General features: G+C 34.9%; 1 non-coding gene and 1 pseudogene across 1 annotated transcript; one reads left to right on the plus strand and one right to left on the minus strand.

The window, feature by feature from the left end:
* Positions 1-683: 683 nt before the first annotated feature.
* On the minus strand, positions 684-2005 carry LOC147820596 (olfactory receptor 14C36-like; annotated as a pseudogene).
* A 9001-nt stretch (positions 2006-11006) lies between these two features.
* On the plus strand, positions 11007-11153 carry LOC147820597 (U4 spliceosomal RNA). Its single transcript, XR_015448382.1, has one exon. It is a non-coding gene; the product is annotated as a U4 spliceosomal RNA (small nuclear RNA).
* The last annotated feature ends 276 nt before the right edge of the window (positions 11154-11429 follow it).

The following is an 11429-nucleotide window of genomic DNA, read 5'->3' on the forward strand; positions in this document are numbered from 1 at the left end:
CAGCCAGACAGAGCTGGGCTCAGCCTGTTCTGGGTGCTCTGCCTGCATGGTTCTGCCCATGCAGCTCCATGGGTGAATATGCCCGTTTCTTTACTTGAGTTTACTAGATCCACTACCAATTTTTTGAGAACAACTTACTCAAAATACATTCACATTTCAATAAAATATATTGTACACAATAAATGTATATAATTTTGTCAATTAAAATGTGGAAATAGCGACTAAGGAACTGAATTTCTACCACTTTTGGTATATTTTCCCCTAGTATTTCATAATATGCATCTTTGATTTTTTGTTATGTTGCATGCCATCCTTCTTACTTTTCTCTTGTTCAGTCTCTGCATAATTAAGAGATGTCATTGCTTGTCAGCCTTTGATAACATCAAGAGTAACTAAGAGATAGCTTCGTTCATGTACCCTGTGGGGACTTCAACTGCATGTTTCCCATTCAACATTATCTTTACATTTTTAAATGCTGGTTAGTGCAGTGTCCCCATGATCTTCTCACTTTCCGAACGCAGCATGTCTCAACACAGGAGCCTTTTGGGTGACATTTGAGATGTCAAAATATTTGGACTTCCTCTGCATCAACCAGTTCTTTTGCCTATTGCTTGCTTATATTAAACTTTTCCAAACACTTTAGAAAGGATTGACTTTGATATATGATAGGTTTAAATGTGCTAAATAGTGAATAAACACAAATGGTATGAAATAATTTTAATCACTTCTCTATATTTATTTCCAAAAGCATGTCTATCACTAAGCTGGATTTGGAAAGACTCCATAGTTCTCATTACATCTCCTGAACATTCTTGTCATGAGATTCCTGATAGCACATTTTATCTGTTCATTTCTGAGACTGTAGATAATAGTGTTGAAGGGGGTATTGCAGAGTAAAACACAGAAAGGACCATATCCATGGTGCCAGCAGACTTTGAAGAGGGTCTCAGGTAGACATAAAAGCATGAGGTGAGGAAGACAGACACCAGAAGAATGTGAGGGAAAAAGGTAGAAAAGGCCTTTTTCCTATCTGCTCCCACTGGAAACCTGAGTACAGTAGAAAATATGTGAATATAAAACTTGATGATATAAATTAAGCACCCACCACCAATCACCATACCAGAGAAAAGAATTGTGATTTGGTTGCTGAAAGTGTCAGAGAAAGCTTCAGCAGAGAAGGAATGTCACAGAAGAGCTGGTGGATAACATGGGAGTGGCACAAGGTCAGCCTGAAGGTGTTTTTGGTGTGCAGGGCTCCATAGATGAGGCCATGGTGCAGAGAGGCCAATGTGCTCTGGACACACAGGCAAGGGTTCATGATCGTAGGGTAATGGAGGGGCCTGCAGATGGCTGCAAAGTGTCATGAGTCATGATGGTGAGAAACAGCAGCTCCATGTACACAAAGAAAATCACAAGGAAAACCTGAGGTACACAACCTGCCTTTGAAATGGAGCTTGTGCCCAGCAGGGAGTTTATGCAGGAGTTAGGGACTATGACAGAAATGTAGCAGGAGTTCAGGATGAACAGGTTTCTCAGGAAGAAATACATGGGTATATGAGGGCTCTTGTTAAACGTGATGAGAGCAGCAATGACAAGGTTTCCCATTATGGTCAGCAGATAAATGAGAGATAAGAACATGGCATAGAAAATCTGTAGATCCCACATGCCAGAAATCTCCATGAGGAGAAAGTTGATCATCATTGTGTCAAACTCCACTCATTGTTATGGAGTTGGACATCTGTTGGTGATGCGGGTTGTGCCTGAGAAGAGAAGACAGAAATGCTGAACCCAGGAAGAATCACAGTGTGAAAAATGCCTTCATAACTATTAAACTCCAGACCAGGGATCACAGGAATGTTTGGTGTCTGGATCTCCTGATATTTTAGGATGATTCTCCCTTAGTCTGAATGATAGTCTCCATCAACCTGAGTAGGTGTTTATTGTCATTATTGCTATGTTTATAATTTCCTCCTGCATTGAAATTTATGTGACTTGTGGTCTTCCAAAAGCTAATGAAGTTCTTGATATGTATGTGATATACACATATCTTAATATGAAGTTGGGATACCATGAAAACATTGCTCCAATTGATTTTTGCTTTCTAATGTGCAAAGGTTCCAAACTGTTCACAGTTCATATCTATCACTTGATATGATTAAGAAAGAAAAAAATCCTATGTTCTAGATTTTTAATAGAAATAGAAATACAATAATTTGTGATGTTAAGAACATAGCTTATCTCATTCAAAATCCTAGCTGCATGTTATACTGAAATAACCTTGCTTTCTATTTTTCTCTCTCCCTCTTTCTTTTTTCTTTTTTTTTCTTTCTTTCTTTCCTTCTTTCTTTCTTTCTTTCTTTTTCTTCTTTCTCTTTCTTTCATTCATTCATTCTTTCTTCTTTTCTTTTTCTTCCTTAAGCTCTACCCCAGAACCCTGAATACTTCTATGCTTAAGGACCTACTCTACCACTGAGATAGTATTCCCTTGGTGTAAAAATGGCAGAGATTTTTCTTTGTCTGCTACTTTCTTGAATTAGGTACAATATTTATCTATTGATGCTTCTGTCTCTCTGTCTCTGTCTCTCTCTCTCTGTTTCTCTTTGTCTCAAAATCAGAACGCTATTAGGTGAGATGCTATGAGAACTAGAGGAATTACTCAGAATATGAAAATCATTACTGAAATGTCCCTGGTTAGTATTGTCAGGAAACTTGCTAACATGCATTAAGCTTTCCTCCATTTTCAGAGTGTACACTATGATCACACACTACTTAGGTAAAATTCATTTATCACCCCTATGTGTCTAAAAGTGTTAAAAGCACTGCCTCTGTGTTCTCAGAGCAGTCTCCTCTTGGAGCTCAGACCTAACCAGGCACTGCTCCAGTGGTTCTCAGGCATCTGCTGTCCTCTGCCCAATTCAATGGCTCTGTTTTAAGCAGAAGGTCCTCATGTTTTGCCTTTGATGAGTGAGTTAGAATTTCCTTCCCTTTCATTTTTATGCTTCTAATCTAATTTAAATTATACCATATACAAATTTCATGTGTTATGCCAGAAACATATATGTGTCCTTAATATTTTTAAGCAAGGAAAATTTACCAATGGGACACTCCCCAAGTCCTCCTCTGAAGAATAAGGTAGGGAGACAGGAGTCACAGGTGCTATTTCCACTCAGCACTTTAAAATTATTACTTTCTTCACACAAGATAAATGCCCTTGTCTAGAAAATAATAAAGATTTTCATTCTAGTGATCTTCTGTTCTTTTAATTTATCCTATGATATTTTCATTACAACAAATATTTACCTCATGCTATTACAGAAGTTTGGAGAGTAGTAAAGGAAGCAAACATCTCTGAGTCTCATGAAAGTTTAATTGTACTACAATACAGCAACACTGTATAGTTAAATGTCTGATAAAAAATAGTTATAAACTTTAATGATTATATGATAAGTAAGAAATGGTACATATACAGAACTTGGTTGACTGAGTGATTTTTGTAAGATGGAAACTGGCCATGGAAATGAAGGCACACATTTTACAGTGGATCTTGAGTTGTGACCAGCCAAACATATGAATAATGTGGGTTAAGACAAGAATTTTAGTTTTAAATTATGATCAAAGTCTTCAATTTTTGCCAAAATGACATCTGCTTGTGCTTCCAGATATTCTTGGGTAGAGATTTAGTCATTAAAGAGTTCTGGAAGGAAGATTACAGCATTCTTTCCTCTTTGAGACTAATTGAGAAATCCTGGGCCAATGTCTCCAACATTCCTGATATCTACCAGGAAGAAAGCATGGCCCAAAATTAAACAGGAGAGAGACTTTGAAAGCAATTGATGAACATGAGTTACAATCAGCCTTTGAAATACATTGAGGTCATAAGTCAAGGGTCCACTGTGTCTCTCTCTGCCAAAACTAGTAATTTGTTTTTATACTTTGTAGACAACCCTACTATTTATCATTGAATGGCTTTAAGGAATCAGAAAAATGCTCAATATTTCTGTACTTTGGTTAGAGTGAGAGACTGCACTATGAAGCATAAATTCTACTCCTAGAAACAATGTACACCAATATTAACTGATTTTCTTATCCTAAGACAACTAAAGTCATGACAGAATAAAACCTATCAAAAGGATTCAGCTGATTTAAAGGTTAAGACTTTATGATTTGAAATGTATTCTTCCTGTGGAAAAATTCTGAGGTGTGGTATCTGAAAATGTGCACAGATACATACATATTTACAGAATTACAAGAAATCTCTGTTATTCAACCAATTAGTACATCTCAAAGATCATACATGCTGGGAATCTTTTCTTAAACTTTAATTGTAACACTATGTAATACAGTTGAAGTCTGTTTCTCTGAAACTTGCTGCCATTACCATTGTTGTGCTCATGCCTCTCTCCATGTAAAGTCTATGACCTTACACTCTTTGGTTTAGAACATAAATTTCTAAACATTCTGAGAAGTTACTATGATTTACTCCAAATAAGAAATTAGTATGCACTAACCTCCCACCATTTATGCAAAAAATAATGAAGAGCAGAAGCCTGGATATCTAGAGTTAGATCAGGCACCATTAATATTTGCATATAATTTACAAATGCACACACTTTTAGCATTCTGTTGTGAATGAATAATTATTTTATGGAATATAAATAACTGCATTATACATGATTAAAGCAGCATTGTTGCTTTTCTATTGAAGAGTAAAATACCTTGGTAATTTGTCAAAATGCAGATGTTGAAATTTACATTTCCACAAGCAAAGCACATAAAAGTATTTTCTGAATTAAAAAGTCAGTATCAAGAAATAATCCGCTTCTACACAATGTATTTAAACAAATTACCTGGATAGTTTTTTCAGATTTATTCAAGTTGCTGTCTGTGAACATTGAGACATTTGCTTCTTTTGTCCATTTTTTAAATTTTTGAACTTTAATTTGGGAAAGCATGACTTTGTATGTGAGAAAATAGCTGACTTCCTAGAACACATGGTTTGGGATTTTAAATGTTTCCTTTCCTTTTGCCAAAGCTACTTACTACTGTGAAACCTTATGCTCAAGAGTGTGAACTGACCCAATGTTACTAAGATATGTTTCATATATTTATTATGTGAAACATTTCAAAAACTGTTAGACAATTAAAACAATTTCACCATACATGAAACTTTAATTGATAATGTAGTAACATTATGTGTAATAATGTGGCTGTGGTATTAGAAAGGGTATGGCAACATTGGAAATATCTAATCCTCACATGAGCTAATTGTAACTTAAATAATGTAGGTAATTAAATTGTTTCCTCTAGATAACTTATTCTCTTTCTTTTGTTGAAATGAATTAATAAGTGTTTTTCTCATGTAAAATCATTAAATTATGACTTTGTCATGGTCACAAATGTGACTACATCTTCTTTATTAGAAAATAATTATAACAAACAGGACTTTTGCTACAAAATGAAATGTTTTATCTGTTTTGCTGTGTAGAGTTTTAAAGAGAAAATGCATGAAATAAGATTTCAAATAAATCACACATGGCAAAACCAGTTTACATAATGATTTAATACTTAAGTTATTCTGGAAATTACTCTTGAGTATCTAACATTCCTCAGCTCTGGCCCAGCTAAAAAGCATGTGCTAATGAGGAAAAAATTGCAACCAGATAATCTAATCAAAATCCAGCACCTTTAAAAGATTCTTGGATGATTTAAATATAAAATATTCCAGATTATGTGCTTTTTATTACATTTATATTCCCTCATTTTTCTGTTAAACAGTGGCTTTCCTTCTCAGGGAAACTCATAGATGTAGCTTCCTGATTAAACTTCTCTGACCTTTATATACAATGCTTAGAACTGTTCTCGATTTTCAATTTCTCAGTTGACAGTGACTACAAAGAGCTGTTCAGTTTCATATCCCTTGGGCTACTTGAGCTGCCAGTTTTTGAAATGGTGAGGCTGTTGGCTGCTCTTGACCCCCTCATTTGTTTACATATTTGATTCATGGTGAGAAGCTGACCTGTATCCTTACATCTAATGAACCATTTGGTTTCAGGAAAAAATTGCTCTGAGTGATGATTTAGTGAAATATGCAATAGACGAATTTACAGACGAAAATTGACTTCCAACTAAGTTTGTTTATGAGGGCTGATTGTAACTCAAGTTGGTCAGTTGAAAGCTCAGGCTCCTCTCTACAGCCTTCAAAGTTTGTCTCCTGTATAATTTTAGGACATGATTTCTTCCAGGCAGAACTCAGTGTCCTGAGGAAGACACTGGCCCAGAATTTCTCAGTTAATCCTGCACAGGATAGGATGTGGAAATGTTCCTTCCAGAACTCTTTAAGTATTAAATCTGCATCAGAAATCATCTGAAAGCACAAGCAGCCAACATTCAGATTGCAACTCAAGACTTAGGACTTAAGTTAAAACTAGAATTCCAACCATAATCCCAGTTGTTCATATGTCAAACCAGTTGTAACTCAAGGGCCCACTGTATATCAGCATAACCAGATAGACATGTGTTTGATTGAGTTTATTCTGTTTTTTCAAACAAGTTATTAATTCATTTCAAGTGAGTGAATGTTCAGCATAGAAGGAAGGACAGAGACATTCATCAAGATATTCATAATAATTCCCCACACTCACCAGATACACACTGGGAATAGCCAGTTCCTCCAGTAGCTCTTTTATCCATGTAAGATGTCCAAAGGTACATGAACCACTGTTTCAATGATGAAGCCTCATCAGTGTCTCTTCATTTAAAGACTTCAACTGTAATTTTATGGTTAAGCTACAGTCAGCAGGAACAGGTTCATCTGAACATGTGAGAATTGTTACATCATTCCAAGTATGTAGTTTAGGGAAACAATTTTAAATGTTAGCAGGGCCCTTAGAGACACATCAGGAAATTCAGAGAACACTGTAGCTCACTGGTAAAGGGATTTGGCCAAATTAGTGCATGTTTGGACCTCAGTGTGGCCTTTACATCAAAAATATTGATATTCCCCATTCTTAGCCCTCCCTTCACCCCTCCACCCTTCCCTATTTACAAAGACTTTATTTCCATGTTTTCCATTTCTCATCATTTTTCCTTTCCCTTCTTTCCTTTCCCCTGCCCCTCCCACTACCCCTACCCCTTTGGACCTTTTCTTCCTATTTTATATTATTGATTATTCATTCTAATCATTGGTACATTTTAGGTATACAATATAATGACATTCATCGTTGGAAATTTGCACCTTTACATAATCTCTCTTAGTTCTTGTTTTTCACCCTTGCCCAGCCCTCCCTTCTACCCCTCCAGTCCTCCCTATTTACAAAGATTTTGTTCCTATTTTTCCATTTTCTCATATTAATCCCATTCCCTTCTATCCTTTCCCCTAGCCCTCCCACTTCCTTCCCCTTTGCCTCTTTTCTTCCTATTTCACATTACCTATTATACATTTTAGTCCTTATTTACACTTTCAGTTTCTCACACCAGAGAAACTATTTAATATTAAGATGCATTATGTAAAGGTACAATTCCCAATGAGAAATGTAATTGTGTTGTATACCTAAAATGTACCAATAAAAGAACTTAATAAATAAATAAATAAATAAGAAGGGCCAGGGATTTAGCTCAGTGGTTTCCCCACCTGCTGTGCAAGCACAAGGACTCGAGTTTGATCCCCAGTACCAAAAGCAAAGAACAAATAAAATAAAATAAAATAAGTAAGAAAAACATATTGATATTCATTTCCTTCTTGCACGATCTGGTAGATAAATGACTTTCCGCACTCATAGCAAGAAATGATGGAAATCTTCATATGCAGACACTTGGGGAATCTAGTTGCTGTTGTAGCCTTTCAAACTGGAATTAATTGTCCCTTAAAACTATGCAAAACTACTTTAGCAACAAACTGGTAATTAAGTAATCTCATGATTTTTTTACTGAATCACTATTTATACAGAAATGATGCACTAATATATATGTTTGATTTAGAAAGCATGCATTTGTAAATCTAGTTGGGGTTTATCAAATCAGAATGATTTCTGAAAATTTAAAAAACATCTGTGCCTCTGGAAATGCACACTGAAATGATTTTTACACATTGTGTGTGTCACTCACATGAGTTTTAATATGCAGAGCACAAGAGTAATTTTTTCTGCCAGATGAGAGACATTGTTCTGGTTAATATTGCTTAGGTTTTGTTTTATTAATTATGCCATATGTAATTAAAAAGTATCAATACACACTCATAATTGTCTCATCTTATATGCAGAATCCTGAGGCATTTTCAACAATCAAGTTCAGGAATGTGCCTAAGGAAACAAGCTCTCATGCTTATTCGTCAACAGTACCATTTGTCACTGCAATGGCTTTTGGACAAGTATTTGAAGCCAGATGGGGGGCAGGAGGAATACCAGATGCCCCTCCAGCATGGCATTTTACCTGATGGACAGCAAGGAAGCTTTCTGAGATAAATTGAGCCTTGACAGAGACAGGAGTAAAACTAAGAAGTTCATGACAGACTAAATATGAACATGAATATATATGTATGTGTATATATATATATATATATGGATACATGTATTGTTAAAATATATTATTTGGAATTTACATTAAAGAGTGACAAGTGGTAGAGGAAGTAATTAGGTAGATGAAAATGATTAAATATATGACAATGGTTACTAAACATGAATGATGAAATAAGCCAGGTGCACTGCACATTTTTTCATTTTAAAATTTTATTTCACTAGTACATTATTGGAGTGCATGAGGTTTGCCTTAGGGAGGAGGTGCATGTACTTAACATATTTGATTCATTTTATTCCCCTTCTCCTTCCCACAGACCTGTACTTCTAGAATTCCATATACTATTTTCATTAGTATGTTTACATACTAGTAGTATGTTCTCTATTGTTTCTTTTTGTTCATGTTTACAACATAAAATGTTTATATTCATCGTATTTGGTACATGTACATGACATATCTTGAATAATTTTACATTCTCTCTCCTTCCAGTCTCCCTTCATTTGGGGTCTTTTGACCTCTCATTGTTTGCAAAATATCTATCACTCTTTTTCCTTTCATCAAAATTTACTTTGCTCTTTAATTTCAGTTTCTTGTGCAAGAGAAACCATTAGATATTTAACCTTGTGTTTCTGGTTTATTGAATTAAAAATTATGGGCTCAAAATGTGTCTTTGTAATTTTCTCATTGCTGAGACCAAATACCCGACACTCACAAGTTAAAGGAGAAAAGGCTAATTTTACCTCCCAGTTTATAGAGGTTTCAAGGCAGGCCTGCATAGCAGAGAAGCAGTGCAGAGGAGAAACAGTTTATGGCATAGAAGGCAGGAGGAAGAAGCAACATCCAGCTTCCCTTTCTCTTTTATCCCATCCATCCTACAAGCCTATAGGCTGGTGCTACTTGTACCCAGGATGGGTTTTTGCATTTCAATATATCCATCCAGCCAATTCCAGAATCATGATAATCCAATGAGTGAACTTATCCAGTTATCTCATCCATAAATCATATGCATATATCATAAATATATGTACCTATGAAAAGCTTCATAGGTTTGATGCATTAGGAGGAAAAGTAAATAAAATCCATAAGTTCTTCCATTTCTCTACAAATGACTAAATCTTATCTTTCTTTATGGCAGAGTAGTATGCCACTGTGTATAAATACCATATTTTCTCTATCAGTTTTCTGTCATTGGAGTCATACCTTGTTTCCAGGATTTAGCTATCATGAATTTTTCTGCTATACATATAGACATGCATATATCAGTATAACATGATGTCCTTAACAGTTTGGAAAAGATATTAAGAATTTACATACCTTGTTCAAATGGAATTTCTATGTTTACTTCTTTGAGAAATTTCCATATTGATTTTCACAATGGCTGTACAAATTTATATTTCCATAAATAATGCAGCAAAGTACCCTTTTCATTTTAGGCATACTGGCATTTGTTAATATTTAGTTTCCTGATGATTGCCTTTCTGTTGTAAGAGAAAATCATAAGGTTGTTTTAATTATTTTTTATCTAGTAGCAAGAGCTGTTGAACATTTTTTCATATGTGCTTGCCATTTTTACTTCTGAGAAATGTCTATTCATTTCACATGCCCATTTTTGGATTGGGTTCTTTAATTTTGGAGATGTAATTATTTGTGATATACACATATATTAAATATTATTCCTTTGTCTGAGGAATAATTTGCAATGAAGACCTCATTCTGTAGGATTTGTCTTTACTTGGTTGATTGCTTTCTTTGCTACTCACAAGCTTTTCAATTTGATATGATCCCATTTATTGATTTTGGTGGTGTATTTTATGTACTTTCCTTCAGAAAGACTTGCCTTCACCAATGACTTCAAGAATTTTACCAACTTAGCATTCAGCAGAATAATTATTTGTATTCTATTCTTTAGTTTTTTATCAATTTTGTTTTTCATTCAGTATGTGGTGACAGACATGGGTCAAACTTCCATCTTCTTCATAGTGATTACCACTTTTCAAAGACTATTTTCTAAAGAGGTTGTCTTTCCTCCAAGGTATGCTTTGTTCACTTTGTCAGAGCTCATACAGTTGAATGACTCTAAAGATGTTTCTGAACCATCTCTTCTAGTTCTTTGACACATATGACAGTTTTAGTGTCAGTACCCTCTCATTTTAATCATTCTAAACTTGAACTATAATTGACGTCAGGTTTTGTGATGCTTCTTGCTTTACTCTTGTTTCCCAGGATTGGTTATTTTATTCTGAGTCTCTTCTGGTTCCAGATTAATTTTCAAATATTTTCTCTTATTCTGTAAGCAACACCATTGGCATTTTGACTGAAAATCCTTTAAATATATAAGTTTTGAAAGTATGACCATTTTGACTATATATATATATATATATTTTGGTACTGGTGATCAAACTCAGGTCCTTGCACTTGCAAGGCAGGTGGCGGAACCACTGAGCTAAATCCCTGGCCCAATTTTGACAATATTGATTCCATTAAAAGCAAATGTGAGCTTTGTGCAGTGGCAGTATCGTAGCCAATGAGGTTTATCTATCTGAGTCATGATTATTGCTAATTAAAAGCAAATGTGAATAAAATTCTTACACTAATTAAGTTTTAATAAGATGGGATAATAATTGTTGATTGGCTGTGCTAGTTTCCGTGTAATTGAGGTTTTGTATCTAAAGTATTTTCCCAAGTTATTTACTTTAAGGGTTCTACCTAAACTATCATCCAGCAGGTATAATGTTTCTGTTTTAATATTTAGATTTTTGATCCATTCTCATTTTAGTTTAGGGCATGTTGAAAGATCTGGGTCTCGTTTTAATCTTTGGCAAGTTAAAACTCAGTTTTTCCAGCATTGTGTATGAATGATGCTACCTTTCATCCAATAAGTTTTTTTTCCTCCTTTGTCAATGATGAGCTGGCTGAGT

Source organism: Heterocephalus glaber, unplaced genomic scaffold (genome assembly GCF_053883595.1).
Source record: "Heterocephalus glaber isolate CG9 unplaced genomic scaffold, H.glaber_assembly_v1.0 deba00001837, whole genome shotgun sequence".
Taxonomy (NCBI): domain Eukaryota; kingdom Metazoa; phylum Chordata; class Mammalia; order Rodentia; family Bathyergidae; genus Heterocephalus; species Heterocephalus glaber.